Consider the following 21,590-nt stretch of genomic DNA (forward strand, 5'->3'; position numbering starts at 1 on the left):
TGCCTGCCTGCCTGCCTGCCTGCCTGCCTGCCTGCCTGCCTGCCTGCCTGCCTGCCGACCGTGCAGTGGTCCTGAGGACATGAGAGCACAGTCTGCAGGGGCTGTGCTCAGCGCTCTGGGAACACGTGGGCCTACTCACACTAATCGCTATTTACTTTTCCTGCCCACATATCAAGCTTCTCTCCTCCACATACAAGTAAGTAAGTAAGTGGGTAAGTAAGTAAGTAGAGTATAGGGTACCATTTAAGATGCAGTTATAACTCTTTCCACATTGGCTTCGGAGAGGGAGTATGATGGTTCTGAGTAGCAGCATGGGAATACTGGGAATACGTTTACAACCAAAAGGCTGACACACTGACTCAATCACACCCTAGGTAGGTAACTCCCTTGAGGTGATGTGTGCACATTAAGAATTGATGTGTGCACACAAAAAAATGACTTGTACAACAGTGGCGGTCAGTGCCGTTTCAGATGAGGGAGGACAATTTTTCATGAGCATGGACTTATTTCTATTACAACATATTGGATAACTGTCATTCATATTCCATTCACCCAGGTAAATGTAACTTCAATGGGTTTAGACTACTACATGATACTCTAATTTCACCCTATACCCATCACGAGGTTACTACAACCTGGCCTATGAATGAAAGTTTACAACGTAGGTGCACACAGGTCGAGAGACAAATTTGATGTGACAGACAGTGACACATAGACATACAGTGACATTCAATACCGTCTTGCACACTCTTGTCTGTATCTAGCTGATAGTGGGTGTAATCATTAGTCCAACAGTTGCAAACAAGAGTTTCTATTGGACAAATTCAGGTATGTTTATCCATGTGTTGTTCCATTTGCTTCTGTTTAAGAAACGTTTTTCAACAGAATCGGAGGAATGAAACCACCCCGATCACGCGTAAACACAGTTCACAGTTTCATAGCAGCCACGTTGTATTCCTTCTCGCATCTACGTTATGCACTCTCCTCCTTTCACCTCTTTTCTCTTTGCTTGTGGACTTCAATTCACAACACATCAGCTGTATGTGACCAAATCTGGGGTGTGAACTGCAATTCTATTCAAGCGTTGATTGACATGGTAGTGGCTCTATAGTATTTGAGAAAAGTTGAAAAAAACGGACCCCTCCGACGCTGTACGTTACAACGTGACATGTCATGGCATAATGTACAGCACTCATAAAGCAACTAATTCTGTCTTACAGCCTCTCTCCACCAGGTGTAGCACATCTTTCACCATTTAAAAACAAGAAATGGACAGGGACAGGGTAAGGGTAAGGGTAAGGGGGGGGATACCTAGTCATTTTTTGCATCATCACTGCAAGCTATCATGACTCTCAAAAGCCTGTTTACTTCTGAAGATCACTTTAGCACCCCCCTAAAAACCTGATTCAAATTCGACACAACCCTTCAAATAGGTATGTAATGACAAATTATATAAACTCGTTTATTTTTTAGTGTTTTATTTACAATTTAGAGGCTATAAGGTGATAAGCTGGACAGATCGATTGAAAAAAGCCGTTTCCCCACACAACATCGCTCCTTCTCACAATCACGCAATAGGTTTCGCTTCCCAACCTGCCATTTTTTTAAAGACCCGATGGAGCTCATTGCCATCTTGAATCATACAGAGATGGGCATCATCATCATTGATTTTGTTGGAAAGGGGAGAAATTGTGCTTTACAATGGTATTGATATTACAATTGATCTGGAAGTATTACGTTTTTTTGGGCGCTAAAATTACGTCAATTGTACGGACTAGCGATGTTCAAAAGTGAGTTAGTTTACGTTAGCTAACATAGCATCCTTCTGTTTGAGCAGGGTGTTTCAGTAGGCTAAACTATCTAGCGAAACTGAAACTGAAAAAAATGACACTATTTCTCTCTTGCTTCTCCTTCATTTACGAAGAAATTAATTATTTCAAAACTGTTCAAATATTCTCTCTCTCTCTCTTTGAGTCAACTACTCACCACATTTTATGCACTGCTCTGCTAGCTAGCAAAGCTTGTGATTTCAGTACTAGATTATTTCTCTGATCCTTTGATTGGGTGGACAACATGTCAGTTCATGCTGCAAGAGCTCTGATAGTTTGGAGGACGTCCTCCGGAAGTTGACATAATCACTGTGTAAGTCTATGGAAGTGGGTGAGAACCATGAGCCACCTAGGTTTTGTATTGAAGTCAATGTACTCAGAGGAGGACGGAAGCTAGCTATGCTCCGACTACACCATGGTGCTACCCTACGGAGTGCTGTTGAGGCTACTATAAACCTTCTTTGCAAAATAACATGTTTTAATCAATTATTTGGTGACGTGATTATGTTTAGTATAGTTTTATCCAAAAATGATCACTTTTGAAATGTTAAAATTTGTATATTTTTATTAAATTCACAGAGGAGGATGGTCCTCCCTTTCTTTCTCTGAGGAACCTCCTCTGATGTACACACAAAATGTTAAGCAAACCAACAACCTAACAATCTAAGATTATGTCCACACTACATGAAAAGGGATTTAAATACATTTCGGACATAATACAATATTATCCCAACTCTACCTTGTAATTTCAATATAATGTAACTTATTCCATGGGGTAATTCTGATAAGGGAACCTTAACATCACGCAATACAGCTAACACCAGACATGCAGCTCCTATTTCATCTTAATTGCTTTACAACCTCTATAAAGAACCTCATCAGTCAGGTTGATTGGTGTTGTAATAGCAAAAATGCTTATTGGCTTATAAACTGATACTATCCAGGATTGGCAGGTGTTGCAGTAAGGTTTTGGAAGGTGTTGTAGCCTTCTAATAGCAGTTCACTTTCATTATTAGTGTTCATTACAGGTGTTGACTGCAGATGTTGATTGCATTGTAGGGGATTGACAAGTGGGCACTTTCACACACAGTCACACATGCACCCAAGCACACGCATGCAAAGTCACATACTGTATATACGCATTTCTTTTCCTATGGCCTCGGCTATGTCAGTGTGATAGAGGTTTTGTGTCTAGCACCAGTGCACTATAGGAACCATCGGGAGGCATTCAACACCATTGGAAAAATATTATCTAGATTGTAGCACCCGGCACAAAGTGATTATTTATACATTTTAACTCCTATACACAGAGATTAACATAAATCGGACAATTTAAATTTGGGCAATTCATATTCACAATTATTGTGCAACAAACCCCACAGTCAACTACTCTCTCACCTGCCAGACTCACGGCCCTCCAGCGGCTGTGGGAAGAAACCAAGTCAACAACAGCAACAACAACAACCATGGCCATGGATGCATCCCAAATCACACCCTTTGCCAATATAGTACACCACTTTTGATCAGGGCCCATAGTGGTGTAATTTGGGACTCTTCCCGGTCCATACAGATCATGGTGAACTAGGTCAAAAGACACTATTAGAGACCCACAACACAGTCAGACAGAGATACTTTCAGTTCATAGTCTGATTCTGGATCACATTCTGGAGCAGCTAATTATACTCTGTTTGCATCCCAAATTGCAACCTTATCCACTACATAGTGCACTAAATTTGACCAGGGCCTTGTTCAAAAGTAGTGCACTATATATTGAATAGGGTGGGACACATTCTGTGAGATAAACAGGCTTCTTTAAGAATAAAGCTGGGGACCTGCCGCCAAGCTATCTGGGACTAAAGGTCTGCATCGTATTTATAGCTTATAATTTTAGCAGGGGCCTGGGGCTGCTGGTTGTCTGTCTGCTCGACTTAAAGCTATCTGTGTTAGTGAGAGACCTCAGACCCAATGACAGAGAGATGATTGACTGACTGATGACACAAAGGAGCTGGAGAGAGAGGAAGATTGCTGATAGATAATATAATACGTTTGGCATAACAATGACCATAGGAGGATGCAAACAGATTTTCGGACCAGGTTCAAATCGGACCATTACCTACGGACCAAACCTATCAAAAGCATAATTGATAAAGAGTGAGACAGAGAGCGAAGGATAGATATTAATATCAAACTGTTATCATATAATATATTCTATAATAACCACAGCACATCCCTGAGTGGAACTGCAAATTGGCTCTCTGGTACCCACAGTCCTTCTATTGAACAAAGTATACAGCAAAATCTCTACAACAAAAGCGCCATCCACCTGTCTCTCATCCCCGTTTTTTCTCGCAATCTCTTCCTCTCACCCCATCTCTCTCTTTCTCCCCATCTCTCTCGCTACCCCCTCATTATTCCCCTCTCCAACCTCTCCTCTCCCTTGCCCTTTGTCTCTCCTCACTGTCAGGTAGTTATGATCTCTTGTTTCACAAACACCTAATTTGTCCTGTGTTTTGTCCTGTGTGGTCTATACTTGATGACAGTGGGGAACAATGACAGTATGGCTGAGTATGAAAGAATATGGCTGAAGTATCAGATAAATAAAAATGTACTATACAGAAGGATGGGCTTTTAAGTCAAAGAGATGTAAGCAGAAACACACAATGAAAATGTATGCACTCACTGCACTCACTCACTTTGGATAAACGTATCTGTTTGGTGTAATACAATGAGGGTATTGGTACCAGGTAAGCTCAATCAAGGGAACTGTATATGAAAGTACACAAATACAATACTCGGGTGGAAGTAACAATTTATAAATACTCTTGTTACTGTAATTGAGTAGCTTTTCTGAGTAATGCCAGTCATTTTACTTCAGTATGTTTTGAACGAAGTATTGTACTTTTGCTGCCTTTTTAAAAACCATCTGTTATCAGAGTACAATTATGTAGGTTATCCATAATAGTAGATCACGAGGGCATGGAAAGTTTGCAAGAGCCCCTCGGAGCCAAAAAAAAACTGCTCATCATTGTTTAGTCAGTGACCAATCAAATCAAATTTCAAGCATTACATCAGTCCAGGCCAATCACATCAAGCTGTTGGAAGACTTTTTAAAGGCAAAATTAACTTTAGTTCGAGACGTATCGTGGAAGAGAGGAAGCATTTTTATGAAAGCGGTGTGTGTGAAAACATTGGAAACGGAGGAGACTGAACCGGTTCTCCTTCAAGCACAGGAGAGGCGATGCAATGCATGCTTTGCTTACCCAGGTCGGAGGTGGAAACCTACAAAAAAAATGTAATAGTCCACTATTTTTGTTAAAGATTATAGTTTTGGGAAAAGAAAACTGTATTGAGATAAAATGTTTCATCGAAAGGGAAAATGTGCAGAATGGAGGCCAAAATCCACTCACTTCCACTGCCAGCCACTGGGCTTCTTCTCATCAGCATACTGTATTTAGTAGTGAGTGAAAACGCCTACTGGATGCTTCACATTTATTCATCCAGGGAAATATCTGGCTCATTGTTCTATCAGTGACATGAGGTTAAGGTCAGCAAGTGAGTTATCTAGCTAGCTAACATTAGCTTGCTTGGTTATGACATACACATGTTTTTTCATGGGAATACTTGAACAGATTTCCTAAATTAAAGTAATTTTTAGCTGAATTCCTAGTGATTTTACTGTCTTTTTTTAACCAAAAAACAAATCTCCCCCATCCCCACGCTAGTTAGCAATTGCGCTAACGCTAGTCAGCAACTTCCTTCCTCCCTCAAGGGAAATAAAGTATTCTTTCTAACAAAGACATGTACAACTATTTCAATATGTTGTGTATCCCTGGAAATAATCAGAATTCATGTAAACATGACAGTTTTGAAAACATAGCTTGTCCAATGGCTCAAACCATTGGCTCAACTTACCCAAAGCAATCATTTTGACTATATTAGCCCACACAGCTACAAGGATGCACATTCATGCTAAGTTTAGAACCTCATATTGAAGCTTATAGATACCCCAACTGAAGTATAGTATAGCACCTCTCGCTCTCTCTTGCTCTCTCTTTATCCTCACCCCCTGTCTCTAATTCTCTCTTTTCCCTCCCTCCCTCCCTCCCTCCCTCCCTCCCTTCATCCACATGACAGCTGTGTCACGTGTGTCACCTGGCGAGCTGTTGATACCTGGGGAGCGAAACATGAAGGGAAGGGGAGTGTGAGCAGCAGCTATTTTAGAAAAACAAATGTGTGCGTAAAATAACACATTTCCAGAATGTTATCTGGATCCTTAGCTTTAAGAAAGAGGTTTCCGGAGGGGCGAGTGGGGGCGGGGCTTAGGCAAAAACTCTGTATCAGTAGCCACGACCTTGCTTATTTTGGTCCTTTACTCTGGTCAATAGGCAGAGTTCTTAGAACTGCTCACCAGGTTCCTGAGGCTGACACCACCATGTGGCCCTGTTGGAGGGGACTCACTCTCTGCTCTGCTCTCTGTCTCACTCACACACGTGAGCGTACACACACACACTCCGGCAAAACATTAACAGACCTGTTAGGGAGTGTGGAGAGTGTGCTGCTATTGCAGTTAGTTTGCAGTTTCGCAATTACAACGGCCAGTTACCATGGCTGGGTTTGATCTGAAACAAGCAGCACATGCACTGATACGGAGCATAGAGACGGCCATTCTAAAAGGTTGACTTGAAACAGTCAGTCCCAAATGGCACCCTATTCCTATTAAAGTGCACTAATTTTGACCGAAGCCCTAAGAACCCTATGAGCCCTGTCAAAAGTAGGGCACACCATAGGGAACAAAAAAAAGGCCTCAACAATAGTTTGGTTTCTGTCTGTTTCCTCTACTTAAGTTAGTCTGAGGGTGAGTCTTAAATTGAACCCTATTCCCTATATTATGCAAGATGGCACTGACAGATAGGGCAGCTCTGCTTCTAGCTCCTATGCAAATTTCCAGTATTTTTTTGTGTTATTTCTTACATTATTAGCAGAGTAAATGTTTTGTGTTATTAGATACAGCCAGAAATAACTTTTGGATATCAGAGCGGCGGTAACTCACCAGCATTACAACCGGGAATACAACATTCCCGAATTGGATCCTTTGTTCGTACCCCCCAGGGCAATTGAACTGATTCCAGACGCTGATTCAAAACACCGCAGACGGAGAAGAGGTATTTGGAGTCGACTTCTAGTCTGACTCAGGTGGTGCACACACTATCCACCACTTCCAAGTATATTACTCGTTAATGTTCAGTCTCTGCACAATAAAGTAGACGAGCTCAGAGTGAGAATCTCAGTACATCGCGCAGACAGGGATAAAGAACTCTCCGGGAAAAAGAATGGCAGGGTTGTATGTTTCATGATTGACTACTATTGGTTTGTTTGTGATAGCATACAGAAACTCAAGTCCTTTTGTTCATCCGACATAGAATACCTCACAATCAAATGCCAACCTTATTACCTGTCAAGAAAATTCTCTTTGGTTATAGTCACAGCCGTGTATATTCCCCCTCAAGCCGATACAAATATGGCCCTCAAAGAACTTCACTGGACTTTATGCAAACTGGAAACCACATATCCGGAGGCTGCATTTATTGTAGCTGGGGATTTTAGCAAAGGACATTTCTTGAATGAGTTCTGCCAACACATTGACTGTAGCACTGGCTCTGAGAAAACATTAGACCATTTCTACTCAGCTTTTCGAAATGCTTTCAAGGCCCTGCCCCGCCCTCCCTGATCACAACACCATTTTGTTCCTCCCTTCCTATAGGCAGACTCTCAAACAGGAAGTACCTGTGCTAAGGACTATTCAACGCCTGTCTGACCAATCGGAATCCACGCATAAAGATTGTTTTGATCACGTGGACTGGGATATGTTCTGGGTAGCCTCTGAGAATAACATCGCCAAATTCCTGCCTTCCAGGACACCTGCAACACCAGATGTCACAGGAAGGCCAAAAATATCATCAAGGACAACAACCAACCGAGCCACTGCCTGTTCATCCGCCCATCAGCCAGAACACGAGGTCAGTACAGGGGCATCATAGCTGGAACCGAGAGACTGAAAAACAGCTTCTATCTCAAGGCCATCAGACTGTTAAATAGCCATCACTAGGCAGCTTCCACCCGGTTATATAACCCTGCACCTCAGTGGCTGCTGCCCTATACACGTAGACTTGAAATCAATGGCCACTTTAATAATGGAACACTAGTCACTTTAATAATGTTTACATTTTTGCTTTACTCATCTCAAACGTATATACTGTATTCAATTCTGCTGAATTTTAGTCCATAACACTTCAACATTGCTCATCCTATTATTTATATATTCCTTAATTCCATTCTTTTACTTTTAGGTTTGTGTGTATCGTATGCATTGTTGTGAATTGTTAGATATTACTTCACCGTACAAGCAAATCGCTACACTTTGCTACACAATAACTTAAGGTAAACATGTGTATGTGACCAATAACACTTCATTTGGTTTGATTAAGGTACGGGTCGCGACAGACATGTTAATGGTGGGTCGTGATGTGTCAGGGTAAATGTATAAGTATTTCATTTATTACCGGAATTGATTTGGCCAGGTGCAACTGCGCTCTCTGTTCAGTTGCGCTCTCTGCTTTTATATGCCATTTGCAGCGGTCTATGCTCAGTTTGGAAAGTGGGAGAGGAATATGCCTGTGTGCTTTGCAATTTACCAGATTTTCTTTTCTGCAGTTTTCTTGATCATTCCGTGACCCACCCGCTGCAGCGCCGTCGTTCAGCAGCAGATGATGCGCTTTCAGCCACTGACTTGTAATTACCAGTCGTTATCACTCACCTCTGTCATCAAATGCTAGCCACTAACTGAGTTCTGACTGGTTGAAAAACAAACACAGTGATGAGTTTCTCTCTCTTTCATACAAACTTTGAATAATAACGAGGAGCACCCACAAGGTGTTTTGTACCAGGAAGTGCTTAATATTGACTCTCTCAAAATGTTTTAAAAAAAACATACACAGCATGATGGTAAACCCAGGGAGTTTGTTCAGAACAGGGACGAGTGCTTCAGGAATCAGTGCTTCGACGGTGGAAAAGTAAGTCAGCTAGCAAGGCGTTGTTGTCATTTGTTAACAAAGATTAAAAGCAGAAATAAGGGAGTATTATCTCTCAGTGGTAGATGTGAGTTTCTCTTTCAAACAATCCCATGGCCTTGTACACAGCTAATAGCTAACGTTAGCCAAAGCAAGCTAGCTCGCTACTTTTGTGCAATCCTAAATAATAGTAGAGATGAAGATGAAATGAAATGATTGTTGAAAACAAGTTTAGGTTGGAACTGTTATTCTGAACCGGAATAAACTGATTGAAGCAAGATGCTTTTTGAAGCAAACACACAGTTCTGGGTTGCTCATCTACAGCAGGAAGCGGTCTCCTGCCTGACTGAGAAAGCAGTAGATGTTCTGATCCAGTTTGGCACCACATACCTATGCGAGTCAGGGTTCTCAACTCTGACAAACTAAAAAAAACAAGTACAAAAACAGCCTCGATGCTGAGCATGACCTTAGTGTTACACTGTCAAAAACTGAGCCCAGAATAGACATGCTTGTTGAAAACTTCAACCAGCCACACAGCTCTCATTACGACTGTGTGTGTGTGTTCTGTTATACATTGTGTGATATGATCAAATTAGTTTATTCCAGTTTAGAATAAAAATTATTTACTGTATTTTAACAGCAACAGTTCCAACCTAGACAGATATGTAAGAGTGTTTTAATGGGGTAAAATAAACATGAATAGATATGTATATGGGTATTTCATTGAATTGTAATTTATTTTTGTCTATATTACATATGTTTTAGGCATACAGGAAATGAAATGTACCGATATTGTCACGAGTCCGACCGAGGGTGGTTTCCCTTGCCGGTCGGGTGGCGCTCGGCGGTCGTCGTCACCGGCCTATTAGCTGCCACTGATTGTCTTTCCTCCCCCTCCTTGTATGTTCATTGGTAGCACCTGTTTGTGATGATTAGTTTGTCTTTATTAAACAGCCGGCCCGTCTGGTTGTTGTGCGGGATTATTCATTGTAACCTTCGGCTCTGTAGTAGAGGAACGTGTTAGTTCCTGGTCGTGCATTTTTCAGTAGTCATTTTTTAATTCCCTGTGTTTTGGGGCTGTTATTATTGTGAGCACCCTGTGGTGCGTTGGTGCAATTAAAGAGCACAGCATTGTACTCTCTGTCTCCTGCATTTGACTCCACACCCACGGCACCCGGAGTATTACAGATATTTACATATAGTTGCATATTTTCCTAAGCTTGGATCCCAGGAATACAAATAATTTCATATTTGGGTCCCAGGTTGAAAAGGTTTAACAACCACTTCCCTATGTAGTGCACTACTTTTTACCGGGCCCATAAGTATCTAGTCAAAAGTAATGCACTATGTAGAGTATAGGGTGCCATTTTGGAAGCAGACCAATCTGAGAATTGGTCTTTCTATTTCTTTGCCTGTGTTTTTAAACACCCCTATAGCAGAGCGAGAGGAGGAGAGAAACAGTGGGAAGGGGGACTGACTGTGGAAATGAAATTAGAAAAAATTAAGAGAGGTGGAAAGAGGAAGAGAAAGAGAGAAATATAGAAATAAAGAAGGTTGAGAAAAATAATGGGTGTGTGTGAGAACACATTTGGAAAGGAAAGGCAGGGAAGAAAGGTCCTGTAGGGTAGGGTAGGGATAGAGGATGGAAAGTGTGGGAAGAGAAGACAGGGAGAATAGAGTCCAAGGGAGAAGGGAGAGAAGATTGGCAGGGGAAAGGATGGAGATAGAGAGAGGAAAGAGCGGGAAGAAAGGTGAGGGGAGAGAGGGGAAATAGAGGCCAATGAAGAGAGAGAGAATGAGACCAGAGAGAGAAGGGGCCAGGGAGAGAATGGGCAAGGGAGAGAAGATGCCAGGTGGTGAAAGGGCCAGAGAGAGAGGCCAGGGAGCAAAGGGGCCAGGGAGTGAAGGGGCCTGAGAGGCCATATTTTACTAGTGACTACAGGCGTGTGGTCCAGCAGGGGTTAGTTTATTAGAGTTGTTGCTTTTATGAGGGGCTGGCTTACCCTACCTAACAAAATAAATCCCAGCCTGCAGGTTCAGACCAGCCTTCTCTATTTTGCCCACGGCTACAGCCCTGACAGCAGCACACGCACACTGCTGCTCCATAAAGGACTGGATCAGTCCCCTATAAACCCACTCACACACTGTCTGGCACACATGCGCACACACACACACACACACACACACAGGACAAGCACTCTGTATTCTCACACCCACACAAACACACAGATGATTTGTGCATTCACTCCCCGCTGTGTACACGTGCATGCGGTATTGAACTATCCTGGATGGGTCATAAAACCACATGTACTGTATGAAGAGGATTAGCTATCTTCACTAGCATTAACAAATACTCTCATCTACCGTGTGTATCCTACCACAGATGAGTGCTTTGTCTTTAGGCGTGAAACTTGACTTTCTCTCCCCATAAAAAAAGAGGAGGCAGTGAGATCATTCTACTAAGGAAAAAAGGGAAGCAGCAGAGAAGATAGGAGAGAAGGGGAGAGAGTTTATAACCATTTGAACTGTTGTCCTGACTAACAGTCACTTGTTTACTACAGTTTGAATCTATCCTTTTGATCCCTCCCCTCCAGCCTCTGATCAGAAAAAGCTATTGGTTGGACTGATGTGCCACTCAATTTATTCAACGTTCTCCATTTTAAAAGGGTATTATGCTCTTCTTGTACTAAAGTTCCACTCATCTAAACTGAAAAGAAATATAAACGTAACATGCAAAAATGTCAAAGACTTCACTGAGTTACAGTTCATATAAGGAAATCAGTCCATTTAAATTCATTAATTAGGCCCTAATCTATGGATTTCACATAAGTGGGAATATGGATATGCATCCGTTGGTCACAGATACCTTAAAAACAAAGGTAGGGGCGTGGATCATAAAACCAGTCAGTACCAGGTGTGACCACCATTTGCATCAGGTAGTGCAACACACCTCCTTTGCATTGATCAGGCTGTTGATTGTGGCCTGTGGAATGTTGTCCGACTGTACTTCAGTGGCTGTGCGAATTTGTTGGATATTGGCAGGAATTGATAAACGCTATCCTACAAGGCAGTCCAGAACTTCCCAAACATGCTCAATGGGACATTTTTAGCTTACAAGGAATTGTGTAGAGATCATTGCGACATGGGACTGTGCATTGTCATGCTGAAACATGAAGTAATGGCAGCAGATGAATGGCATGTCAATGGGCATCAGGATATCGTTACGGTATCTCTGTGCATTCAAATTGCCATCAATAAAATGCAATTGTATTCATTGTCTGTATCTTATGCCTGCCCATACCATAACCCCACCGCCGCCATGGGGCAATCTGTTCACAACATTGACATCAGTAAACCGCTCGTCCACACCATGCCATCCACGCCGTCTACCATTTGCCCAGTACAGTTGAAACTGGGATTCATCCGTGAAGAACAGACTTCTCCAGTGTGCCAGTGGCCATCGAACGTGAGCATTTCCCACTGAAGTCGGTTACGTCACTGAATTGCAGTCAGGTCAAGACCCTGGTAAGGATGACGAGCTCACAGATGAGCTTCCCTGAGACGGTTTATGACAGGTTGTGCAGAAATGATTTGGTTGTGCAAACGTACAGTTTCATCAGCTGCCCGGGTGGCTGGTCTCAGATGATCCCGCAGGTGAAGAAGCCGGATGTGGAGGTCCTGGGCTGGCATGAGACTGGTTAGATGTACTGCCAAATTCTCTAAAATGACATTGGTACAGAAATTAACATAAAATTATCTGGCAACAGATCTGGTGGACATTCCTGCAGTCAGAATGCCAATTGCACGCTCCTTCAATACTTGAGACATCTGTGGTATTGTGTTGTGTGACAAAACTGCACATTTTAGAGTAGCCTTTTATTGCCCCCACAAGTTGCACCTGTGTAATGATCATGCTGTTTAATCAGCTTCTTCATATGCCAAACATGTCACGTGAATGGATTATCTTGGCAAAAGAGAAATGCTTACTAACAGGGATATAAATACATTTTTTTTGCACAATATTTGAGAGAAATACGTTGTTTGTGCTCATGGAACATTTCTGGGATCTTTTATTTCAACTCATGAAACATGGGACCAACACTTAACATTAACTTAACAACGTCTTTATATATTTGTCTCAGTATATATGCTTATTTAAGAAGACTTGTTATAGTAAACTAGCATATGGAATAAAAATAAATGGTCATACCATGGATCATTGAGCTATTTTATTTAGAATTTTAGAATCCCTCTATGTATTTAACAAATATATACTTTATTTGTCCTTTACTACTATAGTCCATAGAAACACATTGAAAACACATTCATAAATGGTAAAACAGACAGTCAAAACTAAATAATAAGGAATGAGGTTTTGAAGTGTCTGTCCTATATCCCGATATAAGATATCCAATATAAGATATTCCTATATCGGGATATTGGGATACCACTACCTCCATACTTCCAATAATTGTTTTAACCGGTATCTGGTTCCTTTCGGATGAGTCCCTTGACACTTGTGGAGAACACCACCATGTTCGTGAGAATGTCCCCTTTCCATCGAGGCGCTACAGACGTTTTCATGAGAAAACCCATTTCTCCTGATCTGACAAACAGCGCTGTAGCTTTGCCCCTTTCCCCCGCAGGTGCGGAAGGCCGACATAGGCAGAGGAGGTGGATTGAGACGCAGCCCATGCAACAACAAAAAAAACAGATATCTTCTAGCTCAAACTGACAGATTTAGTTGGGAATGTTTTTATCATGTTACTTAGATTGACTGGCGTGTGAGTCAATATACTTAAGGATTTGACATGGTAAATTAGTATCATTAGGCTGACGGTCATTCTAACTCTGAACCTGTGTTCTGAAGTCTAATTCCTCTCTCCAGTCCTCATACTCTTTCCAGAGAGCTGAAGGTTGGGATGGAGCCGTTCACTGCCACTGTTGCCTTCAACCTGTTTCTTTACGGATTAGGCCTGAAACGTTTGTGTCTACACAAATCAAATGACCTTTTCAGACCTAAGCCACATGTCACGACTGGCTCTGAATATAGATCAGTTTAATGCCTACATGGCCTCGCATCGTCTATCTCCACTGACCACCTCTGGCCGACTCTGCTCTAAACTTTGACCCTGTGATGCGTCATCATCGGCAGTGACCCCGGAGGTAGGATTTGAGAACACAAAAGGGCGTAACCTGATTTTCTGACCCTAATGCTACTACTACCCCCCCCCCCCCCAAAATCTGCTACTCTGACACATCAGGGCGTCTGTGGAAATTTTCTCTCCACTAAAACCTCCACCCTCCCTTCCACAGGCAAATACAGATGCCTTTCAACGTAAACAATCCACATAGAAAATAGATTGTGGACACCTTTCAATTAATCAACATTGAATGAATCCAAAGGACTCCATTGTTATTCAAAGTAGGCAGACATCTTTTACATCATGATATTGTATTTCTCTTTTCAGTAATACAGCTGTGGCAGGCACTATGCTCTTGACTCAGAACTTGAATGAGTCTTTTACATAGCTGTTTTATAAATCAATCTGAGATGGACTCATGTTAATCAGTAGGATAGTGTTTACTGTAGTTCCGTTTTTAGAGTAGTGATATCATCCCCAATTGTAAGAGCATCCGAATTGAACAAATACTCTAGTAAGTGATGAACAATCAATCTGATTCACTTTGACACACAACAACCCCAACAACACCAGAGTGACAAAAGTCAAGTAAGTTTAATAGTGTTCATGTCAGTTGTACAATTAACTGATAAATAACTTTATTGACGCCCAACAGCACCAGAGTAACACAAGTCAAGTCAGTCTGAGTCGGTTGGCGACATTTGAATGAATGATAACCAATGTTATTTTTATATGTTTTTAGACAACAATATTGATACACTAAAAGTACCAGAGTGACACAAGTCAAGTCGATCTGAGACTTTTCCACTTGAGCGTCTCCATGGCAACATCAGTGGCCAGTCGCCCATGGCGAGGTGACCTTGGTTGTTATTTTCCATAGAGGTCAGCTACTAAGAACGTCAGGCATGCAGTCAGAGCACTGAAACATGCCTCCCTCTCTCTCTTTTTCTCAGTCTCTCACGCTCACTCTCATCCTCTTTATCTCTTTCTCTCTCTGGATCTCGCTTTTTTCCAACACCCCACACAACCCTTCTTTCTGACATATTGTGTCTCGCTTCCCCTATCTTTGTCACCCTCTCTGTTTCTCTTCTTACTTGTCAAATGTATGCCGTCTCTCTTTCTCTCTCTCAGCCCCCCCCCTCCCCCTCCTGTTCTGTGAGGGTGAATGGGTTCACTGGGATGTGGTTCAAAGGCTGTGTGAAACTCACATTGGTTAATACTCCCCAGCTGGACCTATCTTTGCTCAGATCTTTGAAAAAATAGAGGGGAGGGGCTATTTTAGTCTATTCCCCGGCAGGATATCCTTTTGGACACCAAGTGTGTTTTGAATCCCTCTGCTACACCATTTAGCAATGTCATGAAATATACAATCATGTTGGGTACAGAGAGTGTAAATATGCTACACATTAGAACAATCGAAAATATATATATATTTTTTTTATGTACAACAGCAGTCACTGGAAACATTAGTGAACACACAAACAGCAATTAATCCATGGGATTCAGTTTGCTAATCAAATGTTGTAATAAAAAAAACATGTAAAATTTGGAACCACCCCACTAGGACAACACGCATGTCTTGTGTGTTTACGAGACATGTTTTTTCTTAGCCACTGTGCTTCTGCCTCTGCATTGCTTGATCTTGGGGTTTAAGGCTGGGTATCTGTGAAGCACTTTGCGACCACCACTTCTGTAAAGGGGACTTTATAAAATATATTTGATTGATTGATTGTGTTTTTGATACACTACATCTACAGTTATCATCCTGTGACACTAGTTAGTCCAACATCCCAGTTATAAGCTACACCTCATATCATAATATAAATTATTATAACAGTAACATAATATTTTAATAACAAACAGGGGACTTCCTCAACATTAGATTAGAGATGAATTAGTTCTAAACCACCAGTAAAAAGCTTAAAGAGAACAAGCATTTCACATCATTGCACCATAATTTATGGCTGGCAATGACTAAAAACAAACACCGAAAGACGAAGGAGTTCATAAACTCCCTGAACCTAAGTGAAATACACAGACACCACATTAATAATGACATGAAAAGCCAAATATCAAGACAATATTCGAACATACGAATAGCATCTTAATATACACCATATATACAAAAGTATGTGGATGTAACAGTATAATTTTAAACCGTCCCCTCGCCCATACCCGGGCGTGAACCAGGGACCTTCTGCACACATCAACAACAGTCACCCACGAAGCATCGTTACCCATCGCTCCACAAAAGCCGCGGCCCTTGCAGAGCAAGGGGAACTACTACTTCAAGGTCTCAGAGCAAGTGACGTAACCGATTGAAACACTATTTAGCGCACACCGCTAACTAAGCTAGCCATTTCACATCCGTTACATGGACACCCGTTCAAATTAGTGGAGTTGGCTATTTCAGCCACCACATTGCAGACAGGTGTATAAAATCGAACACACAGCCATGCAATCTCCATAGACAAACACTGGCAGTAGAATGCCTTACTGAAGAGCTCAGCGACTTTCAACGTGGCACTGTCATATGGTGCCACCTTTCCAACAAGTCAGTTCATCAAATTTATGCCCTGCTAGAGCTGCCCCGGTCAACTGTAAGTGCTGTTATTGTGAAGTGGTAACGTCTAGGAGCAACAACGGCTCGGCCGCGAAGTGGTAGGCAACACAAGCGCAAAGACCAGGACCGCAGAGTGCTGTAGCACATAGAGCATAAAAAGTGTCTGTCCTCGGTTGCAACACTCACTACTGAGTTCCGAATTGCCTCTGGAAGCAATATCAGCACATAAACTGTTCGTTGGGAGCTTCATGAAATGGGTTTCCATGGCTGAGCATCCGCACACAAGACCAAGATCACCATGCGCAATGCCAGGCTTCGGCTGGAGTGGTGTAAAGCTTGCCGTCATTGAACTCAAGAGCAGCAGAAACGTGTTGTCTGGAGTGATGAATCACGCTTCTCCATCTGGCAGTCCAACGGAAGAATCTGGGTTTGGCGGATGCCGGGAGAATGCTACAAGCCCCAATGCATAGTGCCAACTGTAAAGTTTGGTTGAGAAGGAATAATGGTCTGGGGCTATTTTTCACAGTTCGGGCTAGGCCCCTTAGTTCCAGTGAAGGGAAATCTTAACACTACAGCATACAATGACATTCTAGACGATTCTGTGTTTCCAACTTTGTGGCAACAGTTTGGGGAAGGCCCTTTCCTGTTTCAACATGACAATGCCCCCATACTCAAAGAGAGGTCCATACAGAAATAGTTTGTCGAGATTGGTGTGGAAGAATTGACTGGCCTGCATAGAGCCCTGAGCTCAAACACCTTTGGGATGAATTGGAACGCCAACTGCTAGCCAGGTCTAATTGCCCAACCTCACTAAAGCTCTTGTGGCTGAATGGAAGCAAGTCCCTGTAACAATGTTCCAACATGTAGTGGAAAGCCTTCCCAGAAGAGTGGAGGCTGCTAATAGCAGCAAAGAGGGGTCAAGATTAATGGAAAATGATTTTGGAATGAGATGTTCAACGAGCAGATGTCCACATACTTTTGGTCATGTAGTGTGTCAATAAAAGATTGATCAACTGTAGAATGTTATTGATAACTTATGGCTATCTAATTGAATTTCTTTGTGTGTCTTTTGAAAACTGTTTATTGAAGACTACTCCGGTGTTCTCTCACTGGGCAGGGCAGGCAAATACATTGTCCAACCAAGCTCTTTCACTAAGGTTTCTACACTGTTCCCTGGAGTTCACTCAGTACATCGTGGAGTGACTGGAGAGACAGTGGTGTGTGTTTGTCTCTATTTCTGTAAGTGTGAGACGTCTGGATGTCTGAACACAAAGAGGCACAGGCATGCCCTGGAAGAACACACACCTTAACATACAAATGTGCATACACAAGTAAGCATACAAACTTTATATGTGTGAACACTGGGAACACGTCACAATTGTACAAAGTGTTCTAAACATGTCTCAGAAAAATGAATATTCTGAATAAATTGATTCGTCTGTCTTCACTCCTCCTTCCCCACCCCCAAACACATTCACACAGAAACAAACCTGTGCGGTGTCAAATGCACTTCCTACCTTGTTGTTTGCAGGTCGTACATCTTTCAGTCCCTCTTTATCTCTTTGTTCTTCAAAAGACTTCCATCTTCTCATGCTGGAAGACAGAAAAGTTCAAAACAAACTCTTCTCTATGCACTTCTTTTCTGCGGTTGTTCTTTCGCACAAATCCAGCTCTGCCACTCTCCTGCCAAGTCTCTCTCAACCAGCTCCTGACAAAATAGTCATGATAAACAGAAAGTGAAAAAAAGAGAGAAAGCACAGAGAGAGCAGAGCGCACATAAAGGGCCTGTGCCTGCACACACGCTCTCTATAAGTCGTCAAAAAACGGAGCGAGCCACAGAGAGAGAAGCACTCTCCTAACAGAGGCACACTGCAATGAACATGGTTTATTTTCCACTGGCTAGCTCCCCTTGTGTGGGACTCCAACCCTGGCTGTTCTCCTTCCTCCGCCTCCTCTCTTATCCTCCCCCCTCCCATCCCAGCCGCTCCAGCTCCAAGCTGCAGCCACTGAGCATGCCGAGTCAGATCATGTGTGTCCAGCATGTGTGTATATCTGCTCGTGAACAAATTGTTATGAGCAGGCACTGTAAGTGCACACTGCACTGCACAGTAAGCGTACATGTGCATGTATTCATACCCGTGGGAAGCAGGGTTGCTAAGGGTGCTGCAGCATCCCCAGAAAAATAATTTAAAAATGAAAAATGAAAAAATTAGAATAATTAACATTTTTTCACAAAAGTAGTCCACTGGGCCTTTACTAGTCCTGTATTAGCGGACTGATATAGCCATCTATAACCTTCCCCGAATAAAAAATCACAGCACCCCCACCGACAAACAACTTCCGGCAGCAATGCATATATTATCTCAAGTGCACACGTATGTATTTTATATACACCTGAGTTCTTGTATTTGTTTTAGCATGAAATATATGCAGTAGTCATATTCCTAATATGCATTGCAGATGTGTGTACAATACATGTCTGTGAATCGTTCTACATTTTTTTAGGGAGAATAAGGTATGCTATCTGGGTCTGCATCCCAATGGAACCTTATTCCCTATTGTACTACTTTTGACCAGGGTCCATGGTGCTCTGATGAAAAGTATGCACTATATAGGAAATAGGGAGACATTTGGGACACAACCAGGTAACGAAAAACTAGTGACTATGCATTGTTGGTGCAGAGCATCTTACTGCCCTTCATAGTACCTTTAAAATATTTAGTGGACTGTGACATTATATTTTTGTTGTATAGGGGGGCACTGAGTTTTAAAAAGCTATTCCCATGCTGCATTTGCAAAATAATACATTGCTTGTCATGGTTTATTAGATCTCTTCAATAAAACCAATATACCAAAACAGTACCTCTGTTAATCAGATTTCTTTATCAAAACCTCTTATCTCTAAACCGTCACCATATTAATCAACTCTGAGGAGGAAGCCAGGATGTTAGGTTGAGACTAAAGTGACTGACATGTGGGAACCATTTTGGTTTTATCCCACAAATCCAAAAATATAACGTGTAGTATCCTCTCTGATGACTGACCATAGTGTGTGTGTGTGTGTGTGTGTGTGTGTGTGTGTGTGTGTGTGTGTGTGTGTGTGTGTGTGTGTGTGTGTGTGTGTGTGTGTGTGTGTGTGTGTGTGTGTGTGTGTGTGTGTGTGTGTGTGTGTGTGTGTGTGTGTGTGTGTGTGTGTGTGTGTGTGTGTGTGTGTGTGTGTGTGTGTGTGTGTGTGTGTGTGTGTGTGTGTGTGTGTGTGTGTGTGTGTGTGTGTGTGTGTGTGTGTGTGTGTATACATGCTGCTGTACTTGTGTGTGAGTGTGCAAATATAGCCATAAAACTGTATTATATCCTGTTAAGGAATATGAATTGACACCCTGATATACAGTCCTAAAACCGAGCCAGTACTGGTAGGCCTATAAGGTAGGGAGGGATGTGTTTTCTATTTGTCAAGATTGAAATAGACTATTTATTGTGGTGTTAAAAACCTCACCATGATATTAAAGTGACCGAATTCGGTATGTTTGGTTTATTGGTTGTGGTGCATTGGCACAGAAACCTGTTGCTGGATAATTCATTGCTTAGATTTGATATAATTATAAATATGCCATCAAAACAACGCAATTATCACAACACATACAGTAGGTTGTAATATGGCTATATTGGGGGATTGGCTTCCCCGGTGATTTTACACTCGCATCCATACTGGCAGAGCCAAGGGTGGGTCCCATCTTGTGTGCAGCATCAGAGTGAGATTTGCGCAGGTTAGCGTTTTTTTGTTCTGGAGGCAGCTCTGCAGAGCGTTCATTTGTTGGCACAGCCACAAAGTCATCAAATCTGATATTAAACCTAATCCTAACCACACTACAAATCCTAATGCCTAACCTTAACATTTTTACAATATGTGACCTGTTTCAAGACACTAGGCGTATGTCGCGGGTCTTTTATTTTTTTTATCAAAATGTGTTTTTGCCATCTCGAACTTTCATGTTCCTTAATAACAAACTTGTATGCTATCTGTAAATACAAATAAAAAATTTAAATTACGAGCATAGTTGGTTAAGCCAAAGATTAAGTAAATACAACCTTCCCGCTAGCCATGATTGGATGAGATTATGAGTGGGCTGGACATGCAGAGAGATGAGTTTGGATTGGTCTGCCATATAGCCACTTCTGTCTATTTGAGCTGGTCAGTATGTCTAGGTAATCCTGTCTAACATGGCTTTAAAAAAAAATGTATCATGTATTAAAACTGCATAAGTGTTGCTCTCCACTTTCTGGAGGACTGAGTTTTGAAATCAGTGGAATTTGAGTATGATAGCTAAGGAGATGGAGAAAACACCTGTCTCCGGATTACATCTAAGGACAACCATGGCATCCAACCTGAGACGCGTCGAACCATGAATGATGTATACGGTATAATGATGTAAGATAATTTAGCTAGCTACATTTTCAGGTATTACACATTTCTAATTTTGACAGAAAGAGCCATTTGCTTGGTTCGCTATATCCTAATGTTAGCTAGCTAACACTGAACCTGGTTGGTTAGCTACCTGCAGATTCACGCAGGGTAGTAACGTCATCAGTTTTGATTATGGTTCCTTGTTTACCTATCTAGCTAATATGACATTATTTGTCAGAGCCATCTCAGAGCCATTTGCTTAGCTAGCTATAGCCTAATGTTAGCTAGTGTAACAGTTTTTAAAATACTTTGTGAATTTCACCAGGTTCATATATTAATATAGCATGATGATTTGTTATTATGCATGCCTGCATCCTAGTACTTGCGGTTTGCCCTGCGTGCTCATGTTCAAATCATTTTGATTGACTGTGAGAGGAAGGCATGTTTTTTCAGTTGTCTTCCTTTAAGCACAGGCACAAGTCATGATACAGTGTTTTGATCATGAATAATGTTGTATATTTAGAGTTTACTCATAAGTGGATGGTATTGTCAAGATGCAATTGTAATTGTACTTTTTGGAGTGAT

At 41.9% G+C, this 21,590-nt stretch overlaps 2 long non-coding RNA genes across 2 annotated transcripts in view; one reads left to right on the forward strand and one right to left on the reverse strand.

The window, feature by feature from the left end:
* LOC124005310 overlaps positions 1 to 18,517 on the reverse strand; it is a 111,499-nt gene extending 92,982 nt beyond the window's left edge. The window contains exon 1 of the long non-coding RNA XR_006833599.1: positions 18,121 to 18,517. This is a non-coding gene — a long non-coding RNA (uncharacterized LOC124005310). The remainder of the gene's footprint in view (positions 1 to 18,120) is intronic.
* Positions 7,788 to 10,032, forward strand: LOC124005317. The gene is made up of 2 exons (XR_006833601.1): positions 7,788 to 7,846; positions 8,541 to 10,032. It is a non-coding gene; the product is annotated as an uncharacterized LOC124005317 (long non-coding RNA).
* Positions 18,518 to 21,590: the final 3,073 nt, after the last annotated feature.

This window comes from Oncorhynchus gorbuscha, linkage group LG02 (genome assembly GCF_021184085.1).
Source record: "Oncorhynchus gorbuscha isolate QuinsamMale2020 ecotype Even-year linkage group LG02, OgorEven_v1.0, whole genome shotgun sequence".
In the NCBI taxonomy this organism is placed as follows: Eukaryota; Metazoa; Chordata; class Actinopteri; order Salmoniformes; family Salmonidae; genus Oncorhynchus; species Oncorhynchus gorbuscha.